The 26498-nt window shown below is 39.2% G+C and overlaps 1 protein-coding gene and 1 long non-coding RNA gene across 5 annotated transcripts in view; one reads left to right on the plus strand and one right to left on the minus strand.

Annotated features, from left to right (window-relative positions):
* GRM7 (glutamate metabotropic receptor 7) overlaps positions 1 to 26498 on the plus strand; it is a 442597-nt gene that overhangs the window by 350678 nt on the left and 65421 nt on the right. The window lies entirely within an intron of this gene.
* LOC147917099 (uncharacterized) overlaps positions 19540 to 26498 on the minus strand; it is a 169761-nt gene continuing 162802 nt past the window's right edge. The window contains exon 4 of the long non-coding RNA XR_015552262.1: positions 19540 to 20435. This is a non-coding gene — a long non-coding RNA (uncharacterized LOC147917099). The remainder of the gene's footprint in view (positions 20436 to 26498) is intronic.

Genomic DNA, 26498 nt, shown 5'->3' on the forward strand with positions numbered 1-26498 from the left:
AGGAAATTATAGATAGATAAAACAGCTAAAATTAAAAAGAAAAAATCCATAAATAAAATATAAATTTGAAAAATATTGGAATGAGAACAACTTTCTAAGAAAAACAATAACCCAGAAACCATAAAGCAAAAGATTGACAGAAAAGACAAAAATATTGTTAGCAAACAAAATAAACAAGAAAATATAAAGAATTCCTGCAAGTTAGGAAAACAAAACAAATCAAGGGGAAGAAATAAACGAAATAGAAAATAAAGCCATGACAGAGTGGAAAAGGCTGATAAAGTCTTACGAACAAACTGACAGCAAAAGCAGCAAAACACTCAGTATCTTATCTGAGATAGGGGAGAGTTTGGAGGAGATTTGGGGGAGTCTCTACGACAAGCAATTCCAACTTTGGACCCTTTATTAAAGAATAAAGATTTGTTTTTAAGTAAATCAAAACCATTTCAATTCAGTAATCAACACTTCAAGACAATGGGACAGAGGTAAAGGGGCAGGGTTCCAAATGTTGCAATAAGAGTGCTGGTTCTGGGAGCTGGCCCGGTGGCATGGTGGTTGAGTTTGCATGCTCTGCTTTGGTGGCCCAGGGTTCATGGGTTCAGATCCTGGGTGCAGACCTGCACACTGCTCATCAAGCCATGCTGTGGCGGCATCCCGCATGCAAAATGGAGGAAGATTGGCACAAATGTTAGTTAGCTCAGTGACAATCTTCCTCAAGCAAAAAGAGCAATATTGGCAACAGATGTTAGCTCAGGGCCAATCTTCTGCACCACAAAAAAAAAAAAAAAAAGAAAGTGTGCTGGTCCTGGACTGTTGTGCCTGGGTGCAACTTTTGACCCTGACAAGATCATTTAACCCTTCTTGTGCCTTAGTGTTCTCATATGCAAAGGGAGTCAGGGGTAGGAATATCTACAGCACAGAATTGTTGAAGTGAAGAATAGATGATGGTTATTAGCTCAGTGGCAAGCATACAGCAAGTGCATAATAACTGCTAGCCAATATAGTTACTACTTTCATTCTTTCTTTCATTTTATTTAGAGCCAACAATCAAAATTCATCTATGCATGGAGCTGTGGGTAATTTTGTGTAAATCACTTAACCCTTCCGCCTCAGTTTCTTCATTTGTAAAATGGAGAAATAATAGTATCTACGTAGGAAGGTTGTGTGATCATTAAATGAGTTAATATTCAGAAAGCACTTTCACCTTTGGAACTTGTATGGCATACATTAAGTCCCATTTAAGTGTTGTTAAAAGAAAAATACTGGGTCTAGCTAGCCAAAAATATCCATAGCAATCAAGACTGTGTGCTTAAATGTCAAAAGGAACACTTAGGAAATGTGACCATTTCCCAAGTGGTCGGAGAAAAGGCTGGAGAGAGGGGCACATTTTTTTTTTCCTTTAATGTAGGCCCAAGTAGCTTATTTTCTGTTGCCAACTGTGACTTTAAAGAACCCAAATAAATATCACAAATCAAGTAAGAGCAGACTCTGTTGAATTGAGTCTGGATGAACATTCTTTTAAAAAGTCTATTTTGACTGTAACCTAGAATCCCTTGCATGACTGGCCAACACAAAGCCACATCTCTTTTGCAGGAGCTGTCAAGCAACTGCTCAATCCACTCCCTCATTTAGGAGAGCAGACCTTGATAGGTGCCAATTACAGTGGGCCAGACATGTCAACAGCCACTTCCTGATAATAATGCAGAAAAGCCACTTTAAGATCGGATTCTCTTGACCATGGGCGCTGATCTGTAAGCAAAAATTGCCCACTTTTAGTCCCTTAGGAGAATGCAAATCTGTAGTGGGTATTGCTTTATCATCAGAAATCCAGGATCAAAAAAAGGATTCATTTTCAGAAAATGGTCATATCTTCGACCGGAGAGTATGGGGCAGTTTTTCCTTTGATCATAATGCTAGAGAGGACAATGATAGACACGGACGGGACAGAGGCAGAAGGAAGCCCGGATGTACAGGAAATGAGACACACTGGGCTTATTTTAGTCTGCCCACTTTGCAAATATGTGTCATGGAATGTGTCGTCCTTAATGAAGGTAATTAAATGTAATTTGAAAACAAGTTTCTCCTCTTCTAGTTGTGACACAGTTCCTGCTAACAATTTAGGTTATCAACATAATGTGAAGACTAAATTGGCCCTAATTGATGAAATTGAGGAATTGAGATATTACTCAAATGTCAAGTGTCAATAAAAGTCTAAATTGGACAGTGCAATGGCGCTGAGTCAGTTTGTGGGCACTAACAAGGAAGGGAGAAATGGGTGGATTTCAGAAAAATATCAGCTTTTGCCTAGAAAGATTTGCCTGGTCTCAGGAGGTTGAGTGAAGACCAAACGCAAGATATCAAGGACTTATGTATTAAACAGTATGACTTAGTGGAGTTAGGTCATTTTTGGAACAAGGTGAAAGTTTTAGAGGTGACTTCAAAAGCTGCTGTAAAAGGGTCAGTCCTGCAAGGATCATTGTCAACTGCTGTGTTGTCCATATGTCTTCTGAGCAAGAGCACTAAAAGTGCCATGGAAGTTACCCAGGGATTTCTTATCCAGGAAGCAAATCTATCCATGGAACATGTGCCTACTTCTGGCAGGATTCAGTGTAGGGAGGACTTACTCGAGGTAGATTTATAGTGTACAACTTCTTCTCAGCAAGTTCTCCCTCAGAACAAATGGCCTGGAGTCCTAGACCAGTGCTTAGCAAAGCCTTGTGTTTTATAAACAGTATCCCAACATTTTGTTCCTTACATTCAGAGTTCACCTTCCTCAGCGTTCATCAGATCTGGCCTTGGTTGTCCATGATGAGTGAGACAGCTGTTGGCAAACTGTTTCAGCAGCCCAATGCTATTTTTCTTAAAATTCTGCCTTTGCCTTGTTTTAGAAGTGGCAGCCAACTGAATACAGACCACAAAGACCCCACAACTCCTTAGAGTTGCTTCATCCAAGCCTCACTGCCCACTCCCCTTACATGCCTGGCTTCTGGGGGGAGCTGAGAATTCACCACTAGTATGAAGAAGTGGAAAAGGAGAGAGACTTTTAGCACTCTTTAATAGTGTTTCAGGCCTGAAAAAAAATATCTCTACAAAAATTTTCCTTCTAGAGTTGCCAGATTTAGCAAGGGAAAATACAGGATGCTCAGTTAAAATTGAATATTAGATAAACTATGAAGCATTTTAGTATAAAATATGCATTATTTGGGATGTATTCATCCTAAAAATGCATCTGTCATTTATCTAGAATTTAAATTTAACTAGGTGCCCTCTATTTTATCTGGCAACTCTATTTGCTCGGCTGAATACAACATCTTTTGGGGAAAGAAGGTTATGTTTCAGGATTTTAGATAAAGTATTAAGTGACTGTCTCAATGAGCTATTATGACTTAAAACCCTGGTTTATTTTCAGAAACAGAGCAGCAGGAAATGAGTAGAATGGCAGTACTCTGGGTTTATATTTACAGCATACCAGGTGGAGTACCTGTACTTGGGCCCAGCATCAATATTATATATGGGGTACACATAAAGATACATATGTGGCTTTATTTCTGAAATGACTTTTATATGCTGGTGGAAAAATGTAGCATGTTACTTTTCTCTTCATTTTTATATCTGGTTATAGAGTACAGAAATTGCTTTAAAATGACCGAAATTGTAAACTACCATTTAGCAACTCTATTCGAGAAAAGCAGATTCCATCTCCTTGCCTGTTATGTTACAGCAGCCTTGTCCAGAATTTCAATAGTGTACCTCTGTTTTCTTTCCAGTGGTAGAGCAGACCCTGGTGGTAAAATTACCAAAACTAATATTCTTGCCACAAGGGAGTGGGGAAAACAACCCATCTTGGAGGAGGAGGTGAATAATTACTTTCAAGGTCGTCACAGTTTTAACCCAACACGGATTTTTATCTTCTCCTTTTTATAGCATAGAAAAAAGGATGCATTTCCCAACCCTCGTGGTGAATTCACATCTATTTTTATAGACTGTAATATCTCCCTAATTGAACATTAATATAAAGGATCTAGGTATGATTGGAACTTGGCAAACACAAGTGAAATGACAGGCTCCTTATAATGACATTTGTTTGAAATGAGGAGCTACACATTACGTTCCGAAATGACCAAATCCCCATTTAGCAATAACCATAAATGTATGCTGTGGAGTGTCGCAAATTTAATGGGCTCAAAAGTAAAGCCATCCTTGTTTTAGGAATTATGACGGAGCCAATGGTTTCCATGGCTACTGTTTGCTCTAATTGGGATACATTAGTAGCAACAAGAATTGGATGGCTCAAGTCATTTAGTTAATTAAACACAAACTTGGACTCTGCCAAAAGAATTATAGATGAAATTAGCATCCACCAGAATGCACCTGTAAAATGTGTATTGCGTTAATCCTGTCAGCTGAGCGTGAGAGGGAGCTGAAGCATTTGTATATGCTACAAATGCTTGTCTTTCTTACCTATATCTTGTTACAGGACTCTTTATAATTTATTATTAAAATGCATTCTCAAATGAAATACAACAGCCCTGATCAATGAAACATGGTTTTTTATTGCTGTTCAGACCAGGAAAATATGTGAAATTTCACATGGAGGGAGGTGGTAGCTCACAGCAATTACAGAAAGTGATGAAACCACCAAGTCTCCACTAACACACTGAGCTCCTGAAAATAGGAGTTTATAATGGAAAAATCTGACACAGGCATAACCGTGGCAGCCCAGCTATGCTTTGACATCATCAAAAGCCTGGTGGGCTTTTCACCTAGAGAAGCAAGAATGTGATAGATTGGGTTTGAGATAAAATAGGATGGGGCTGTTAAATTCTGCTTATGACTCTGGAGAAATGCTGGAATAACAACACTTTCTTCATCACACTTTATAAGTGTATGTCTACATCCATTATCTCTCTTAATGTTCTCTGTCCTGGAAAGAAGGCATTGTTATCTCCATTTTTCAGATGAGAGAACTGAGGCTTAGAGAGGTAACATGATATACCCTAAATCACCAAGCCAGGGCCATTCTTTTCCTGAAGGCTGTAGAGCACAGCTTCATAAATAGCTCAGGGATGGATTTTAGGGTGTCAGTTTGTTCAGTCATTCAACAAACATATTTATTAACTATCTGCTCTGTTGTAGGCATGTAGGTTAAAAAGGTGAGCAAAATCTAGCCATGAAACTTCCTTTCCTATGTTGCCCTACCTATGCCATGTTGTCCTTTCTTTCAAAATGCAGCAGACCATCTTTGAACAAATCTGCTCCGTGCTCATACTTGCTACAAATATCAGTTGAATGTATACAGTGAGTGAGGGATACAACAATAAGTGAAATAGATGTGGCCCTTGTTTTCAAGAACTGTGTTCAGGTAGCGAAGGCAGCCATTCTTTATGTAATCCCACAAATCAGTGGGAAATTGCAAGGATGATAAGTGCTGTGGAGAGGGAAGCAGTGCTATGGGGCATAGAATAGGGTGAAGTTGATCTCGTTTCAAGCAAGGATGGAGCTGAAATCTGAAAGAAGACTTAGCCAGCATTCAGTAAGAGAGGCGGAACTACTAGGGGGTTGTGGGAGCTGGTGAAGCAGTGTCTGTAAGACTGTTGTCTTGCCGTTTGGTGCTGGAACTTGAAGCCCACAGGGCAGGCAGTTGAGAAGGGAAGAAGTATTTAAAATGGGGAGAACAAAGACAAGCTGGAGCCTATAAGGGCTGACTGAAACCTATGTCAGTGTTTGCTGCCTCTGACCTTGATGGTGTGTCATGGAGCTAAACACACACACACACAACACACACACACACACACACACACACACACACACACACACATGCTTGCCATGAGTCAAAGAAGCTGAAGGAGGATCCAGGAGAAAGTGGGGCAGTTGCAGCTTCAAAAGACAAGGAACTATGGACATGAACTAAGAAGTGGCAGGGCTTCACTTCTGTCCTCCAAATCCTATGCAAGACTCTCTGTCGTGACCTACCTTACCTTAACTGGAAACAGCCAGGGAGGGCAAGTCTGGGAAATGCAGTTCAGGCTAGCCACGTTGACAACTTACAAAGTCAGAACATGAGAAGCAGAGGTAATGACTTGCTTGAGGCCCCGGCATGGAGGGTGGCACACGGCTATTGAGGGTCTGAAAGAAACCAGTGTGAAGGATCCAAGAGGGACAGGGACTGTCTGCTCTCAAAAGTGATTTCTTCCATCCATCTGGTGTCTTCATTGACGATTTAGGGGAATGAGCCCTGCTTCAGGTACCTTACTTTCTGCTGCTACAAATAAAATACTGCAATTTATTAATGTGCTGTCTTGGAATCCCTTCAGCAGAATTTTCATAAAGCTCGGCCAGGAAGAAATGGAATCAGAACTCATTTAAGCTGAATGACACCAAATTCATGTTCACCAAATGCACATACTGAAGGAATGAAGTTTGAATTTTACCAGTGAGTTTGGCCAACGCGCTCCACCTGCCCTCTTGGCTGACTACAGACCAAGCCGACCAGCTGTCTTGAAGCATCTCACACCCAGGGCATGCCTACGAGGGGAAACAAGCATGAAATGGGGGCTCAGCCCTCAAGGCATTATCATCTTACCGGCACGATCAGCTGTGCACAAGTGAAACTACTCAACAGGAAGAATATAGCATGTATGAAAGAGTAACCTACACCATCTGCAAGTCCAGAGGAAGGCGAGGGGTCCTACAAGACAGGCAGGAGTTGATTCTATAGAGAAAAGAAGTGGAAGCCAAATTACCTGGAAGAACAATGTACAAAATTTCCTGGGTAGGAAGGTGCAGCTTCAATCAAGAACTGGGTTTGGCTAGAGTTCTGGGGAACAGAGCAGTTGACTTTGTCAAGATGTCTCATGAGACATTGGAAGGAGCATCCACGGGCCTAGTTTATCAGATTGGGGTTAGAGTCTTGACACAAATCACTACAGCCCTTTGAACTTCAGCCTTTTGTAATATAAAGGTAATGATGTCTGTCTGACAAGGTTGTTTTGAGAATTAGATATAATGAGCCAAACAAAGTCAAAAGTCTTAGAGATTACATTCAACAAAGATATAGAAAGTGAGTTGATGATTGCTATGAAGAAAAAGAACCAGGTTGAGGGATCAGAGTGGGGTTATGGCTATTTCATATACAAGATGAGGAAGGCCCCTCTGAGAAGAAGCCATCTTAGCATGAGGCATGCCATGTGCACGTCAGGGATTAAGGATTTGAAGCAGGACTCTACACAGGAAATCATAATTGTACCTATTTAACATACTCAAACTGCAGATCATTTACGTTAGCTTTGAAATAAATAACACAGTTACACTTGGATGTGAGCACTCTAGTATCTGATGATGTAGGAATTTCTAATAACACTTTCTAACAAAACCTATACATTAAGTTCAGTTTACGTAATGTTTTTCAGACATTACAAAATTTTAATGTACGGAAAATACTAGAGCAGTTTTTAGGCTCTACAGATTTAACTATTAGCATAATTACCTGTGCTAACTGTGATATAATCTCCCGTTTGAGTTGTTGTAAAGATTTAATGAGATAATGTATGGGAACTACCTAACTCAGGGTCTGAAAGGTTTTAGGGGCTCAGTAAACATTAATGCATCTTAGAAATCTTGCTGTAGATGAGGTTAGTGATAATCTTCTGGCTGTTCCATTTTGTCTTTTCAGAGTTTGAACTTCACCTGGCTGAAGACCTTGGGAGGATTTGAGCAGGAAAGGAAAGCAAAGCTTTAGGAAAGCCAGTTTATACATATCAATGCATACAGTGGGCAATAGGAACAAGTTTCCAGGACAGAGAAACTCTTTAGAAGACTCTAGTAGCTGTCATATTGCAATGAGGGTCAGCTCTGAGATGGTGCCTTTGGAATGTTGAGTCAAATGCATGCAAGAGGCCTTTCAAAGAAATAACAAACAAGATTTGCTGGCGAGAGCAGGAATGAGAAGAACCCAAAGTTCTAAGTCTGGAGAACAAGAAAAAAGTGATGAAATTCTAGCAAAAAGCAAGGCAACGAGTAGAGGAGCTAGATTTTTTTGAAAATCGCTGAATTTTACAGCTGAACAAGCCCTTATAATAAATCATTTGCTTCTTGTATAGATGGGAAAACCGAGGCTCAGAAATGGTTTGCTAAGGATTACACAACTCATGGGATAAAGAAATAAGAATAGGAAGGTGGCCTCTGCCTGCTTATGCTCTGACTGCCATACAGACTACCTTTATAGGTTCAGATTGACCTATAAAGGTGATAATCGGACATAAGTGAAAATGTGCTGTAGACAGTTCAAATGTTAGGAATTCCAAAGACAGGCTGAAGCTGGAGAGGGGCCTTTTCATCAGGGCATATTGCTGACTATATCAGCAAAGAGAGAAAGTAGAGAAAAGGAGTGGGGGATAAAGACATAGAATCAAAAGAGAACAAGGAGTAGCCCAAGAACAGAGAAGACATGCAGGTTACGCTTTGTCCTTACGGCTGAGAAAAAAGTGCTTTCAAGAACATGGGAAGCATGTTTTGAGGCATCATAGAGCTATTTTCTAGGGAGAAGAGGAGCTGTTTTAGGACAGTAGTAGGTACAGAGGCCAGACTGCAAGAGGTAAAGGGAGCCTATATCAGGATATGGTTTCTCTGTGCAGCAACACCTACTGGGAGGTGCCCCCGGTCTGAGCCCTGGTCCCTTCCTCTGAGGGCCTTCCTTGGACAGTGTGGCTCACTAAGTGGTACTTGGTGGAAACTAGCCATTCTACTTGGTAGGAAATAGCAGTTCTGTGAGATAAGCAGATAAATTGGATCCTCCATGATGAAATGTCCAGAAGGCAGCTGGAGTTACTGGGCCATATGCTGGCAGATCCTCTCTTAGCTCTAAAATCATCATAGGGGCAGCCTTGGTCACAGGACTAGATTAGTTTTCTAGGGCTACTGTAACAAAGGACCACAGACTGGGTGGCTTAAACAACAAAAAGTGTCACAGTTTTAGAGGCTAGAAGTCTGAAGTCAAGGTGTTATCAGGGTTGTTTCCTTCTGAGGGCCGTGAGGAAGAACCTGTTCCATGCCTCTCCGCTAGCTTCTGGGGTTTGCTGACAATCTTTGGCATTCCTCGAGCAATTCCAGAAGCAATACTCCAACCTCTGCCTTCATCATCACACGGCATTCCCTCTGTATGCATGCCTGTGTCCAAATTTCTCCTTTTTATAAGGGCACTAGTTATATTGGATTTGAGGCCCACCCTGCTCCAGTATGACGTCATCTTAACTAATTACATCTACAAAGACCCTATTTCTAAATAAGGTCACATTTGAGGTAGTGGGAGTTAGGACTTCAACATATGAATTTTGGGAGGGACACAATTCAACCCATAAGAAGGACCAAATGCTTTGTCCTGTCAGGACCTAACATTACAATGGGCTTACAGTAGGCCTGCTCCAAAGCCTACACAAGCACCTCCTTTCATTTTTCACTTTCTAGAAGCTCTGAAATAATAACTGTTGCCTTCATTTGACCGGCAAGGGTCAGTAGCTGGGTAGGAGAGAAGGATTGTGGGACAGCAGGCGCACTTCGACTGTTATCAGGCTGTGCAGCTTTGAGTAAGTCTTGGAGCCTCTGCTTCCTCATCTAGAAATTGGAAATTCATTCTTTCAAGTCCGAGTATTGTGGTTCAAATCAAATAAAATGCAAAAAGAGACTGGAAAAGCTGTAAAGCACACTCAATGTTATTTTTATCACTTAGAGTTTATAAATACAAAACCAAGAAGAAACCTCGTCATTTTTATTTTTTTTCCTATTGATCAGCATATGTTTGAAATCAAGCACATGCCTTAGGTAGCAAATTAGTCTCAAAAATGTTACCTGAAGTACAAATTAATGCTCCAGCTTTCTCTGCTTGTAGAACAGAGATCATGTCCTCGGTTTCAAATGTTCTTGTTAGCTTATTAAAGTTAAATAGAAAATAGAAAATAATTATTCTCTATTGGAAGAGGAGCATCTCATATTCATAAAGACAATAAGAAATGTTCCTCTGTAGGTGTAGAAAGGTTAGCATGACAGATATTTGCATAGTGTTAAACCACAAAATCACAGCTAGTCAGAGTTGAAAGCTTGTTGCTGTAGCTTGCTGGAAAACACTTAAATTTATATCTCAAGGTATGTGTTCCCTACTGTATGAGTTTGCTAGGGCTGCCATAACAAAGTACCACAGACCGGGTAGCATAAATAACAGAATTTTATTTTCTCATAGTTCTGGGGGCTAGAAGTCCAAGATCAAGGTGCTAGGTTGGTTTCTTCTGAGGCCTCTCTTTTTGGCTGGCAGATGGCTGTCTTCTCCCCCTGTCGTCACATGGTTCTCCCTGTGTGTGCACATGTCTATGTCCACATGTTCTCTTCTTATGAGGACACTAGTCATATTGGATGAAAGCTCACCTTAATGACCTCATTTTAACTTAATTACCTCTTTGAAGACCTTATCTCCAAATACAGTCATGTTCTGAGGTACTAAGGGTTAGGACTTCAACATATGAATTTTACCGCACACAATTCAGCCAATAACACTTCATTCTCTGGCCCCTCCAAATTCATGTCCTTCTCGCAAGCAAAAGGTATCTACCATTTTACTTTTGAACCCCAAAGCACAGCTTCCAGAGTTTTTATAAAAATTGAGGCAATTTTCCCTTGAAATATCAAGATATTTAGGGTCATCTTTTCTTCCTCTTAAAATAGGTGGCATACATTATAGATATTAGCTAATTTATTTGACACATATTTCCTGAGGGCCTACTGTGTGCACAGCCTGGTGTCTGCACTAGTACCGTCAGATAAAGTCCTTGCGCTAGTAGCCTCCAGTGTATTGCACAGCTTGCCCAGGTCATGCCTTCAGAAAGAACTGGAACAATTTCTCCTTCATCTCTACATCTTTAGTTTCTGGCACTTAGCACTCATTACAAACTGGCCCCCTCTCTTCTTTCAATTACATATTAAAAACTGTTTTGGATGTAAATATTTCAACATGTTGAGGTAAAGAAAGCATTGGTCTAGGAGTCTCAGTCCTATGCTGCATTACCAACAACCTCACTCACCTTAGTTTCTTCATTTTAAAATAATCTGATTTGGATCAGAAATTTCTAAGGGAACTTCCAATTCAATAATTCTATGTCTAACTCAGGCTTGGGGAGTCAGAGGCCTTCTTGGAGGAAGAAGCATTTGGGATTTACTGCCAAGTATAAGTGAGAATTGGTTGAGGAGCATTTTGAGCGATGGAAGGAGCAGAAGTGACAGCAATCCTAGTATGCTGCCAGAACTTGACCCTAGTCCCAGCTGCCATGTTGGTATTTGAACCAAAGCATGCTCACCTCCAGGAACATGCAGAGGCATTATTCAGACTACACAGTGACTAGTTAGCTGTGTGTGACCATTGACCCCTTAGATTATTGGCCTTTAGGTAATGGGGCTTTTATTTTTGTTCACCCTCTACTGCTTTCCTGTTCAGATTAGGCATGAGGATAAATATTCCATATTGCTACCCCCTCTATTCCTCAAACTTGCAATAACCCAGAAAAGACAAGATGATTCTAGTAGGCTAGTAGATGATGTTATTTCTATAAAAGCTCTATTAAGGAAAGAGGTGACTTGACTATCACAGTTTCAAATGAATGGGCTTTGGGACAGCTGTTTTTATTGTTTAATAGCAGGTTTACCAGGTAGATGAAATTGTCTGAGAAACTGATCTCCTTGTAGGTGAAATTTTACTGTGGTACACAGTACTATATGACCAAAGCGGAGAACTAGGTGGAGTCGTATGTAAGCTCAGGCTGCCATAACAAAATATCATAGGCTAGGCGACTTAAACGGCAGACATTTATTTTCTTAGGGTTCTGGAGGCTGGGATTCCAAGATCAAGGTGCCAGAAGGGATGGTTTCTGGTGAGATCTCTCTGGTTTGCAGATACCATCTTCTTGCTGGGTCCTCATGTGGCCTTTCCTCAGTGCACATGGAGAGAAAGAGCTGTCTGGTATCTCTTCCTCTTTGTATAAAGACACCAGTCCTATTTGATTAGAGTCCACCCTTAAGACTTTATTTAACCTTAATTACTTCCTTAAAGGCCCTATCTCCAAATATTGTCACACTGGGGGGTAGGGTTTCAACATATGAATTTGGAGGGGAACACAATTCCGTCCATAAAAAGTTGATACAGAGTTTTAAGCACTGCCGTATTATACTAAGTATCATATGGACCAGGTAACCAGAGCTTGACATCTAAACTCTAAAATAGTGTCTCAAATGCCAGCACAATTCTGAAAAGATAACCAAGGTTCTTAATTCTGTCTCAAAGATGTGAAAATTATTCTACATCCTTTTTTTTTCTCTCTCAGCCTAGTGCATTTTAAAATAGATTTGAAACCCAGGAAATTAGCACCTTCAATTTATTCCCAGAACAGATAGCTAATAAGTAGGGAAAATTAAAAATTTTCAGCCAGCTCGCTTTCGTGTTTTATAACACATACCACTTTGGTTTTGGAGTAGTTTAATTTGAATTAATCATTAGACACTCTTAAGAGTTAGAAAGGAGGTGGTATTTAAAGAAAGTTATATTGTTAGTATAATCTGACACCCAAAATTTAGCCTGAGGTACACAGTCAGTCATACATAGACTTGATACTCTGCATACTTTTGGCCTCAAAATTTCAGATGATCAGGATGATTTCCAAGCTCAATGTTAAGTAATTTGAGGGTTGGAGGAGACTCATGAAAGAAAACCCCCTTAAGAACACAGATTAAAGGATGGGGGAATAAGAACTTTCACCTGCTCCATCAAGCTAAGGAATCTTCCCTGAGATGTTTGATCAGACACAAAGAAGTGTGACAGCAGAACCCACTGAGCTGCCTCAATATTTTTAGAACCTGGCCAATGTCATGCAAATTTACAAAAGACTGTTCATTGTCAAATAAGTGTTTCAGGGGTGACCTGCATCTCTGTGGAGCTCACCCACCACACTGACAGCCTTACCAGAGGCACATCCTTCTGATCAGACAGAGGGAGGATAATGAGAGGAAAGGGACTGCTACTATCAAAAAATATATTCTTTCTTATTTCGCTGAAGGCTTTAGAAATCATTTGGAACTGAGAAGGAAGGTTTGGCTTACAATTCATTAGAAGGTGGCCTCATCCTACCTCTCTACTTTGGTAAGCTGACCTCTGTTTCCAATGAGAACATTTGACATTATCAGCAAAGCCTAGTAGTCTCTTTATAAGAGGAAAGGACAACACTTTATCAAGAACAGTTAAGCACATGTCACATCTCTGAATTTCATAGAATACGAATTTGGGAGAACACTGTTGGCCCTTAGGGAGTAGCTGCATTGTCGACATTATTTGATGTATGTTACATAGTTTTGAATCTCTGTCTCATCATCTATGTTGCTGCCAAGTGTCCAGTCCAATAGCTAAAAGAGGAATTCTTAATAATGATGTTACTTCTCCAGAAATGCCAAATATAATCATCACTGCAACCCTTGGATGTTATAAAAACAGAAATTACTGTGAAGCCTTCATTTCAGTCCCCTCTGGATCCATGGTCAGTTTCATAGCCGACGGCTTGCCAAACATTCTGGTCACTGGGTCGGAGACCGTTAGTCTTTTCACCTTTGGAGACCAGACAGCAGGAAGACAATTGGCCCCTCCAGTGACACTGCAGTGTAGAAGCTGGGTGCTGCACTTCTGCACCAGACCACCAGTGGGCAGTCAGCTGGCTGGGACACATCTGTGCCCCGTGATCCTCACCTTTGGGGCAAGTCTTCTTACTGCCACAAATCTCTGGCTTTGTACATGACAAGGATTCCAACAGAGGAATGTTTGGTGGCTCAGGTAGAAGTAACCTGCAATGGGGAGAATTGGAGAATCCCAGCCAAGAATGCATATTTCCATGGAACCATCCCAATGGAATGGGACTCCTGGTGGAACCTGAGGTCTCTGCATTTGGATAGCCTCTGGATGTTAGGGACTTCACCTACTCCCCCCCGCCCCCACCTTGTATTATTCACTCATTCATGGAATAGGATGTTCACTAGATTCTGGGGCCACAGTGATGAATAAGCCAGAGAAGCCACTGCCTTCATGAAGCTTTCAGTATAATGGTGGAATTAGACTAGGCTTTCTTGACTTTGGCACTATTGACCTTTTGTGCTAGATAATTCTTTGTTAGAGGTGGGGACGAGTAGCATTGTCTTGAGTGTTATAGGATATTTAGCAACATCCCTGGCCTCTATCCATTCACTAGGTTCCAGTGGCAACCCCCCTTCCCTGATTGTGACAACCAAAAATGTCTCCAGACTTTGCCAAATATCCTCCAGGTGAGGGTAGGGGCAAAATTGCCCCTGGTTGAGCTAGGCTAAATCATAAGGAAACTAAGAAATACAGTACATATGCTGTGTATCTTTAAATTATAATAAGTATCACAAAAGAAAAAAATGTGGCACTAGCTGAGAGAGCAATTCATAGAATGGGATTTAATTTAGGTTAGATGGTTAGGGACAGTCTGTTTAAGGAGGTGATATTTAAGATGAGACCTCAAGGAAGATAATAGAGAATATATGAGTGTTCCAGAAAGAGCCAAGAACAGTGTCCAGACCCCACAGGGGGCAGAGCTTGATCCATTCAGGGAACTAAAACAGGCCAGTGTGAGTGGAGGGTCTAGAGGCAGCCAAAGGTCACATCATGGAAGGCCTTGGGGACTGTGATGGGAGTATGGATTTTATTATAAGTGTGGTGGGAAGGCTTTGGAGAATTTGAAGTAAAGAAAAGATATGACTTGACTTACATTTTAAGAGTAAAAGATTCCCCCTATGGTGTAGAAAATATATTCGGCAGGGATGGAGTGGGATAGAAAATGTCAGTATAATTATTCTCATTCTATTGTGTGAAGTCCCTCTGCATGTTTGACTTATGCTAGGTGCTTAAAGGGGTACAAAGGAAAGGAACAGAGGACCAAGGATAATATGGAAGAACCCCATCAATATGGGAAAATTAATTTGCAGCAAAACCTAATCTTATATTCCACTATTTAAATAGAAATGATGATGGTGAAAAATCAAAATAGCTAAGTGATAAGATCCATGTGAATATCAGTTTGGGGGCTATTTTCCAATCTGTACAATGGGGTTCAAAATAGAATGTATTAAATGTGTATTAAAGCCGTATTCCAATGACAGAAAAAATTCCCTCAAATGGTAGTTATGGACAAAATTATTTTAATTATTGTTATCAAGAACCATAACGTTAACTTTGTTTAAAATTTATTGAGTTGAATTTTGTTTTTTTAAGATCTTATTTGCTTTATTCACCAATTGGTGAATCAGGCAGCATCCAATCTAGCAGATAGAAATGAGCTCCAAGGAGCTGTACAAAATGAATGACTTGTATAGGCAGAAGGGAATAGGAACAAGGAAGTCATACTAGGCCAAAAAGCAGGTTGGTTATTGCAGGGTTACTTAGGGGATGGGGGGGTCTACCAGGCAGATTACCTAACTAATGCTGATCAGATTCCTGATTGACTGTTTTAACGTTCATTTTTGGGAGAGCCAAGACTGTAATTAAGTCAAGTCTTGGTTTGGTGATGTGCTGCTTAGCAAAAGCAACTCCATCTGGGGCCTGCTTTCTGTTTCTTTTCTTTCTTTCTTTTTTTTTTTTTTTTGCTGAGGAAGATTCGTCCTGAGCTAACATCTGTGCCAGGCTTCCTCTATTTTGTATGTGGGTCACCGCCACAGTGTGGCCACCGCCGAGTGGTGTAGGTCCGTGCCTGTGAAGCGAACCCAGACCGCTGAAGCGGAGTGTGCTGAACTTAACCACTAGGCCATGGGGCCAGCCCCTGCTTTCTGGTTTTCAACAATTTCCTCCTTTTGATCAGCCTTTCAGCCTAACTGAGACATGTGATCAAAATTTAAGGCATTGGTGCTACTCCTAGCTACCACTCTAGAATTCTCGCAGTTTTTTGCTGAATCTCTGTATGGTATTCACAGGTCATGATATCTTTTTGCCATATCTCTTTGTCGTAGTCACAGGTCACAATGTCAGGTTCACATTCTGTAAGTCATACTTTTGTTCTGTCTTCTGACGTTCTAGTCTTAGGGGGATCATTTGCTAGGTGGTTAGCATTGTGAACAGGCATTTAAAGCTTTTGAGAGAACACAGTGCACCAGGGAGATTACCATGATTATTATAAGCAGAATAGTGCAGTTCAGAGCCATGGTCCCAAAGACCCATATGAATCAGAATCAAGTAAGTCAAAGAAAGATCCCATTGAAGGAGTCACTTTCTTTAGCCAATAGCCCAGAAGTGTCTATCCAAGTGCAGCAAGTGGTGTTGGCCATAGCACAAACACCTCTTTCTCAGCTAAAAGATAATCAAGGGCTATCCTATTATCCAGAACAACTTTGGCCAGAGAGTCTGAGGATTTTTTTTGGGCAGCTATTGCATTAGCAGCAGATTCTGCAATATCTTCAAGAGTTAAGGAGAGATTTCCGGTCACAGCCTCACTTGCACTTACTCCTAGCCAGGAGAGTAGAAAATCTGCCAAAGGAAGCAAATTTTGAATCATGAATGACCCCTGGTAATTCCTGTTTTGTGGGTCAAAACTGGAAAGGTGACAGCCATGAAGGCCAGTAAAATTTAAGGGTCTGTAGACCACACAGGCAGTTTTCTTCTGATTACCCTTGTGTTTTGTCCCTTTCTTTGTACAGAGTCTGAATGCAAGGTTCTCTGGGATTGGGGTTGTTAACCAGAGAAGGGGAAATGGACCCTCAGGGTTAGAGAGCCTGACATGATAGAGGGGGCTGAGTCTGTTCCAGAGAAACTGAGGCATTAGAAATCAGGGAGAAGTTTGTGACAAGTAGAACTACAAGATCACCAGCATTGTGGCAAATCCAACAGACATTTAGAGGTTAGAGGTTAGATTACCCTCCTTTGCAATGGCTTGAGATATGTGAACAATGGCATTATTTTTCCAGGCCAGAGCAAGGCAAAAGGTGGACAAATGAATCATAAAGACCTTCATGGTATAAGAATTAGGAAAAGGATGGTCGGGGAGGGAAGGAAGAATGAAAAAAAATGTTTTTAATGCAATATCGTGAGAGAAAGCAGTCTTCCTCGATGTCAGCTACTTCTCTTCCTAGTCAATTTGATTTTGAGATCTCCAGCATTTGCACAGGACCAGGTGTCAGGTGGGGCCTTCTTCAGTTGAACCCAAGGTTCAACACCTTGTAATTTGGCAGTGGTGTCAGTGGTCAAGAGTACATGGTAGTGTCCTTTCCATAAAGCTCACTTTTGCAAAAGCATCAGAGTAAAACAATAACTGCCTATAAAGGACAAAAGATTTAAAAATGCCCATGGTTAAAGGTCTGATGGGAGTTCATCATCATGGAATTGACAAGGAAATTTTGTTATTTCTGTGAAATAGAAAATTTTAAGATAATAATTGGAAATATGACTGATATTATACAAGGGCATATCAGATTTCTAGGAATTTCATACAATTTTAGAATGCTTCTATTAATAGTATGCATCCATACAAATATAACCTAAGAAGGTTTAGCATCATTTTTTATTTCATAATTCTTCCTACGTAATTTAACATATCAAATAAACCTAACTATTTTAATATCTTACCTGTTGAGAGACAAATCCTTTGAGATTTTCCAGGAACTCTCCAGAAAATCTCAAAGTTAATTTGAGGTCAGAGAGACTCCATTTAGAATTTGATTTTGGGAAAATGTCAAATGGTTTGAATATTTGACTAAATAGTATTACAGATTATTATGAAGTAATACTTCGCTATCTATTTAACCAAAGTGACAGTAGAAGATGTTAAAAGCAAATACAGAAGTTGTGAACAAAACTTATCTCTTTCAATATTGAGAAGAATGGGTTTTCTTAAGTAATCAAAGACCTGATCAAGACAACAAGAAGCACAGTAAATTATTTTGGTAAGACACAAAGTACTTGCTTTCCAGGCAGATTACTTAAAAGGTAAAGAGACTTTCATAATCTCTTATCAAAAGCAGACCCAAAGTCCAAGAAAACTTTGTCCTTTTAACAGAAAGAAAACCAAATTCTAATTTTGTGCCAGTGTACTTTTCATATTAAACTCATTTTTTAAAAAACTTAAATCCATTCCAATCTTAGCCAGCTTGACCACACATAAAATTCCTTTCCCAAGACTCGTTTTCCACAAACCTACAACGTTTTTATATCCATTCAGATTTTGTCCTATTCTTTTTTCAGTCTGGAATTACCAGTCATTTTACTTTCCTTATTTACTTTTCATACACAGTTTCCTTTCATTCTTATTATTTTAAAGTAGTTTTAATTACATATATTGATTAGAATTTTTAACCCTTAGAATCCTTCCTTCCTAGTGTAAACTAAGAGGTAAGCAATTGTGAAATGTCTGTTACACTAGCATTCTGTGTATTGGCAAATATATAAATACATTTTATAATTTCTAGAAGTAAATTCTTCATAGTAAATTTTTCAGTGTAGCAAAAAACATGTTTACTAATAGATCCAAAAGTCTATAGTTCTTCAGTAAAAGAAAGCCAAAAGTGGATAAACCTATGTTCAGTAATTAATGTTTCAGTATTGTATCTTATTTGATATTCAATGAATATCCATCATTCAATTTATCTCCATATAAGTTTAAGCTTTCAAGTTACCAAAAAAATTTTGAAAACTATTTTTTGCCATAGCATAAAGCAAAATTATTGTTGAAAATTTCACTTGTAAATTTTTATCTTACTTAGGTCTATTTAATTTACTTGTTCTTAACAATTATGTTTAGATTACTCATGAAAATTTCATGAGACATTAAACAGCTAACTATTATCTTAGGTTATCTTTCTCGCTGAAAAATTCTGTAACAGAGATAACATAAGCTTATTTGACTTTTAGTAAACTTAGGTAGAATAAAAGTATTATATTTAATGCTGATAACTCTAAAGACATGCCTATTTCAATTAAACCAACAAATTTAAACTAGCTTTTGTTTACCAAATATTATCCTAGATCACATGAAATTGAAAAGCATTTGGGTTAGTTTTTATATTTCTGAGAGTAACTTAATGTATATAGTGCTTGTTTGTTTTTGAGTCAATTAAATAGAGCTCTTTACAAATTAATTTTGGCAATACTATCTGGAAGTAGAAAAATATCACACATGTATAACATACATGGACATACAGACAGATGCAAACAGAGATCTTACAGCTTTTATTTTAAAATTTTAGCTATGAGATGGGTCTAGTAATGCTAAACTCACTAGTTTATTAAAACAAACAAACAAAACAAACCACACTTGGATCCAAATTGTCTTTCTAGCAGATGGAATAAGTTAAGTTTCCCTGCTCAGATGGCTTAAACTTTTCACTAATATTTCTGGTGAAGATTTTTTAGATTCTTTTTTTCCTTCTGGTAAGAATTACCTTGGTTCCTAGAGAAAACCAGGTAGAACATTTACATCTCTAAAGGCACAGAGAAGGAATGTAAATTCCCCAAGAAGCACTTTTGTTCCCTAAGTCCAGATCTTTTACAATATCTTCAAGCCTTTTGGGATGAATAGGGGAGGTTTTGGGATTGATAAAAAGGGTAAGTGGGCTTTGAATTGCTTCTAGAGCTGCATTTTTATTCTTGTAAAGACTCAATTTATAAGACAAGAACAGTTGTTTTCAGTTCTTCAAAGAATTGGGTTGCAACCTGAATGACATCAAAGGGCTGACCCATCCACTGAACTACAATATCTTCAGTTTGCTTCTTTTTATCAGGGAGAGGATCTTCAAGAAAGAAGGAAATCAAAAGATTCTTATGTTCTAGAATGAGAGCTGCTTGTCTTTGGAATGTTTTTCTTTCCCGCTGGGTACATAGTTTTATTTTAGCTTAGGGGAGAGGACCTAAAAAACATCCTTTCAAACATCTTGTCAGGTTTTGGCTGGGACACGTAGTAAATATTCCTGGCAGTATTGAACAACCCTGTGGACACAAGAGATGTTCCCAAAGAGGTGCAAAATATACTACTCTCCCAAAGATAGCCCGAGAAAGAAAGACTTAGACAATTCGTTTAAGAGCTGGCAACAGTCAGTAGGACCCCAGCTGCAAATGGGATGCAACCCACATTTCTGTCTGGCCATATTTTGGGGGCCCCTGACGGTTGCCAAACCAAGTTCTCAGGAACACAAAATGAGACACACAAGAAGACAATAGCTGTCCCTGGGAGAGAAAGGATCAGTAATCATGGAGTCTGGATTTAGAAAGGAAAGGACAATGTGAAATTATACCTTCCTCTCTCAACCGGGCACTCTGGTAGGGATTCTTACCCTTCACAGTCTTCTGCCAGTTTTCCCAAAATCCCATCTGCAGGCTCCAGAGTGAGTGGGGTTTAAAGTAGCGAGTGTAGCCCACGTATCTGCAAGAATTTGGCAAGGTTTTCCATTAATTTTAATTTTAGTTTCCACTTAGCCATTTAAGGGAATAACTGGTAACAGTTTATAGGAGAACCTCTCAGAGTCCCATCAACTCTGGGAGGGGCCTGTATGGGAGCCTTCCTTAGAAGGTAGATATGGGGGCATCTGTAAGGCCACTATCTTAGCCAAGTTTTGCATACAGCCTTGTAGTCTCTTCAGAGGGGAAAGGCAATTCAGAGGAGGATTAGTAGGCTGTGAGTACTTAGGTAAAGGAGGATAGAGAGGAGTAGTAGGAGTCACGTCAATCTTATAGTCTTTTGTTTTAGGTACCTCTTGTGTCTTTAATTTTTCATTAGCCTTTTGGAGGCTTTCGCATGCTAATTGAAATAAGTATCCCATTCTGTTTGTTTGATTTGGAAGCCCTTGCTTTCATGTGCATTTCTGAAATGAATGATGTTGTCTAGTGGAAATATCCCCCATAATGGCCATTGTAATTCTAAGTTGTCTTAGTAAGATTTTTTCCATTTTTGTAGATAGCTATAGCTTCCAGAACCACAGTTCTTAGATATGAAATAAGCAGTTATTCCAGAAGTGGTGCACTCAATTATTTGAAACCTGAGGATCTCATTTCTTTAGCTAAGCCTTGGGTCTCTCAGAGCCAAATTAATACCTAAGAGGAATGTGCTGCTGGTTTGAGGATTGTGTGTTGGTTTACAGTGCACCTCGATGCACAAAAATTTTCTTTAGGTTGGTAGGTGAGCCAATGTCAATCTGACCCATTCCATGACCAACTTATCCTAGCATGGGAGTCTTCGAGTTAGGTGGCAGGTGCTCTACCACTTTTTAAGTGCCCACCTTTGCAGCTTTGGCTTCTGAGATTCCCATTAACAATATATCCGTTATTTCTTTACCTCACGTGCACATTAACAGAAACCAACAGTAACTGGGGAAACAGAACTATGGATACCAGCAGTAACCAAAGAGATGGTACTGCAGAAAGGTCAAGAGAAGGCCTTGGGTGCATACCACCAGCAGTTCCCTAAATGGAACTGTGGATTGAACCAGCAGACTCCAACAAATGGGGACTGTGGACTAACCAAGGGCTAAAGACTGAAGCTCTGTTGGAGCCTCTTGTCAGTCTAGATTGACCCATTAACCCTTGACTGGAAAGCCAATTAGATTGGGAGTTCAATGCAGAGAGGGTGAAGCTCAGATCTGAGAGGAACTTACCCACAGACCTTGGAAAGGGGGAAAAAGAGAGCTCAAAGCGTTTGCAGGTACCAATACCTGTGTTTTTCATTGATCCCAAAGCTGTCAGAAGTCTCTTTTAGACCCCATCAGTGCCAAAATTCAACTGAATAAATTTTAGAGATCTTATTGGCTTTATTCAACAATTCATGAATCGGGCAGCATCCAATCCAGCAGATAGAAAGTTGCTGCAAGGAGCTGTACAAAATGAAAGACTTTTATAGGCAGAAGGGAGCAGGAACAAGGAAGTCATACTAGGCCAAAAAGCAGGTTGGTTATTGCAAAGTTACTTTCCTTTAGGGGATGGCAGGAATCTATCAGGCAAATTTCCTAACTAGTGCTGACCAGGTGATAACTGATTGTTGTTGTTGTTGTTTTGTTAGTGAGGAAGTTGAGCCCTGAGCTAGCATCTGTTGCCAATCCTTTTTTTTTTTTCTTTTTTTTTTCCTGAGGAAAATTGGCCCTGAGCTAACATCTGTGCCCATCTTCCTCTATTTTAAACGTGGGACATCTGCCACAGCGTGGCTTGATAAGTGGTGTGTAGGTCCATGCCAGGATCCGAACCCACGAACCCCAGGCCGCCAAAGTGGAGTGTGCAAACTTAACCACTACACACCCGGGCTGGCCCCCCTGATTGTTTTAAGATTCATTTTGGGGAGAGCCAAAACTAATTAAGTCTCAGTTTGGTGATGTGGGGCTTAGCATAAGCAACTCCATTTTGGGCCTGTTTTCTTGTTTTTAACAACTTCTTACGTATGAATATCATGTTTTACCTCCTACATATTTCTCAAATTTATCTGTTCTTTTGGACCACCATCAGTCTACAATCTATTCCCCAGCCTGGACTTAATAATGAAAGTTTGCATTAAAATAGTTTAAACTTATTTTTTAAAGAAATTTTAGTGAATCTTTTTAAAATTAATGATAGAGCAAGAAAACCCTGCAATGGAACAGTTTTACTTCTTAATATCATGTATAGCATTGATATCAAATCTTGAATTTTACAGAATAACCCTGAGAACCATAAACAGAAATAGGATTATACTTTGACAGAAACATAATAAAAATGGAACAGCATACTGATTGATGACCCAGAGAAGATGGACTGAAGTAGACATTCATCCACAAATATGGATTGATGCCTACTATGATGAAGGTACATGCTAGGTTCTAGGATACAATGGGCATCACAATCTAGAATGGTCCAGGCAAATGCAAGAGTAGAGGAGACACGCATTCATGTAATGATCACATGACTAAAATGGGACTTTGAGGACAAGTGCTGCAAAGAGTTCCTGAAGACAAGACAATTTGCTAATGATGGCATACACTAATATGGCACTTACTATGTGCCAGGAACTATTCATAATTACTCTATTACTCACTTAATACTTACAACAACCTGATGAAGTAGGTATTATTATTATCCTCATTTTATTGATGAGGCATATGAGGACTTAGAGAGATTTAGTAACTTGTCCAAAGATACACAGCTAACAAGTGACGGATCCAGGATTTGAAATTAAGCACTTTTGTACTGGAGTCTATATCTTAACCATTAAAACAGGAGAATGGTAAAAGAAGAGAACAGGACAGAGAAGAACAAATGGGGACAGAAAGACCATGAGGCTGGTATGCAGAGCAGAGCTTGTGTGTGAAGGAGGAGGGAGGAATAAAACTGCAATTACTGTAGTTCTAAGTACTGAAGCTCCTCGTTCTGATCCTCCACTACTCCTGACAGCTTCTAAAAACCAGACCAAACTAGTTTCATGTTGTCCGCTATGCACAGCAGCCTATTAGAAGATGCGAACATCAATGATCATTTTGGAATTTTTTGTTCTTTTCCTGCAAAGCATTTCTATCACTTTATTTCTTTGTATGTACCCCATGATTTATCAACAAGACCCTTTCAAGCTAACCTTTTCTTCTTATTTTTTTGCTTCTTTTGTTACAGCTCATTCTCATCAACTTAATTACATTCCAATAAATGGGGCTCTTTCTTAATTAGCAATGTTCTACTCCTTGACCTTGGAGTGTATATGTAACAATAGACATCACCAGCAGCCTAAGAGAAAATATCTCAATTTGTCATATTTGTTATGCTTGCTTTTTGTTCACAAAGATACTGCTGTTAATTTAGTATTCAAAAAGCACTGTAGATCTCATTTCATCTGGAATAAAATCAGATATGTGAATACTTCAACATTGTGCTTAGTGCATGGTATCAGACCCAAATGTCCATTTCCTACTTCCCATCCTTCTATTTGTAGAGTAACATTGGATGAGTTGGTTGATAGTGTCATAGTAATCTAAAAGAAGCAGTAGTTTTAGCTCACAATTGTATATCTAACCTTATTCTATACCAGGCAGTTTACCAAAACTTCTCAACTATCCACCACCACCAACTGCTTATAATCAACTAAATTGTCACGTATCATTTTATTATTTCCTGGGTCAATTAGGAGCCTGTTTCCTAAATAAACAGTAACAAAAACATCAAATCTTTTTCCCATTGCAAACTGAAAGAATATGCTATTAAACACGTTGTCAAATTTCCACTAAGGGTGGGAATGGTTGGGATTCAATTTTGCACTTTTTTTTTCAAAAAGATCTTTGTATCTTTCAAGGTTACTGGTAAATTGTCTAGATTTTGAATATTCTATCCACAAAAATCAATGGTTTATAAAAGACATAAAAATATCTTGAAAAGCATAACCTAAAACTCATTATAAGTGTATATGGGTAGGTGGGATTAATCATGGGTGTTCATTGATCAGCACTACCCAATAGAATTTTCTGTGATGATGGAAATATCCAGATTGCCCAAGATGGTAGCCATAGCCTCATGTGGTGATTGAGCACTTGAAATACAATTACGAGAACTTAGGAGTAAAATACTTAATTTTAATTAAATCAAATTTATATTTAAATAGCACATCTGGCTAGTGGCTACCATATAGAACAGCACAGCTATAGATAATTTCTTGGAATAAAAGTGAGAGTAAAAAGCCAGGAATTTGTAACCTCTAAAACAACAGCTGGCAGTTGAGTAGATGGGACTTGAAAATCCTGAAAAGTGAACTCAGCAGTTGTACATGGATTAAATCTCTGTGATGAGTAAAGAAAACTTGGGCTGAAGTCAAGCAGAACTTGAAGGATGTTAAACACTGTGTCAATTTCATCAAGAACTTTGAGACATGGGGCTGTCACATCAGCCTAACTCTTTAATGAAATGGCATCTTTAATTAACTTTTCTAGATGATATCGTCACTAGTGTTTAAGATGAAATTCATTATTTCTTAACTGAAAGCTATAGCCTGCCCTGCTGCCTTTACATGTAGCATCTTCAGTAGATAATTATTTCGATCCTTGTTGGGAGTTTTGCACGTTGATCTAAGGCCCGGAGTCCTCTGTGTAACAGCATCCTGATCCAATGCCAGACTTTCTGCAAACCTGTATGAGCTAATTCATTCTGCCATGTAAAGGACATCTGACTTGACTTATCCATCATCCTAAAAATATACTACATTATCACAGCCAGTAAATTTTAGAAAAGGGATTTCTTCAAAATCAGTTTACGGCCAGTTTTAACTATAGGTTGTTTATCATGATGCATGCTTCATTTTTGCCTGAAATACCCTTCCTAATCTTGTTCACTTGGCTAACTCGTGTTCATCCTTCAAGATTTAACTTGAGCCTCACTTACTTTATAATGTCTTTTCTTGCCCCCCTTCCCAGGTCCTAGACTTTCCCTCAAGCATAGTAAGATAATAGAGATGGAGGGGTGACTGTTCTTGTCTCTCTGCATCACTGAACTTCAGCCAAATGAAGATAGGGATCCTGTCCAAATCACCTTTGCTTTCTTGATAGTTTAATGGTGCCTGGACATAGTAAACACCATAAATGTTGATAAGTTAATACATATTCATTCCAGAAGTTATGAGAATAACGGGCTGAGAACATTTCCATGAGAACATGGTAGAACAATTCCAATTGTCAGGTCTCAGGGAAGGTAATAAGCAAACATCTGCTTGTTTATATCAGGACAGCAACTGCAGAGAGAGACCATGCAGATTCTTATATATATTCTTCAGAAGTTTTATCTTTAAAAAATATGCAATATTGCAAACTGGTGCAGCCACTATGGAAAACAGTATGGAGATTCCTCAAAAAATCAACGATAGAACTACCATATGATCCAGCTATTCCACTGTTGGGTATTTATCCAAAGAACTTGAAAACACCAATTTGCAAAGGTACATGCACCCCTGTGTTCATTGCAGCCTTATTCACGATAGCCAAGACTTGGAAGCAACCTAAGTGCCCATCAAGGGACGAATGGATAAAAAAGCTGTGGTATATATACACAATGGAATACTACTCAGCCATAAGAAACGATGAAATCCAGCCATTTGTGACAACATGGATGGACATTGAGGGCATGATGCAAAGTGAAATAAGTCAGAGGGAGAAGGTCAAATACCGTATGATTTCCTTCATTAAGTAGTAGATAATAACAACAATAAACAAACACATAGGGACAGAGATTGGATTGGTGGTTACCAGAGGGGTAGGGGGAGGGAGGAGGGTGAAAGGGATAATTGGGTACATGTGTGTGGTGATGGGTTGTAATTAGTATTTTGGTGGTGAACATGATGTAATCTATGCAGAAATAGAAGTACAATGATGTACACCTGAAATTTTTACAATGTTATAAACCAATGTTACTGCAATAAACAAAAAATTTAAAAAAATAAAAAAATAAAAAATAAAAACAAAACAAACAAACAAACAAAAATATGCAATAGATCCTTGGC

Source organism: Ceratotherium simum, chromosome 5 (genome assembly GCF_057802395.1).
Source record: "Ceratotherium simum simum isolate JZ-2026a chromosome 5, ASM5780239v1, whole genome shotgun sequence".
Lineage (NCBI taxonomy): Eukaryota > Metazoa > Chordata > Mammalia > Perissodactyla > Rhinocerotidae > Ceratotherium > Ceratotherium simum.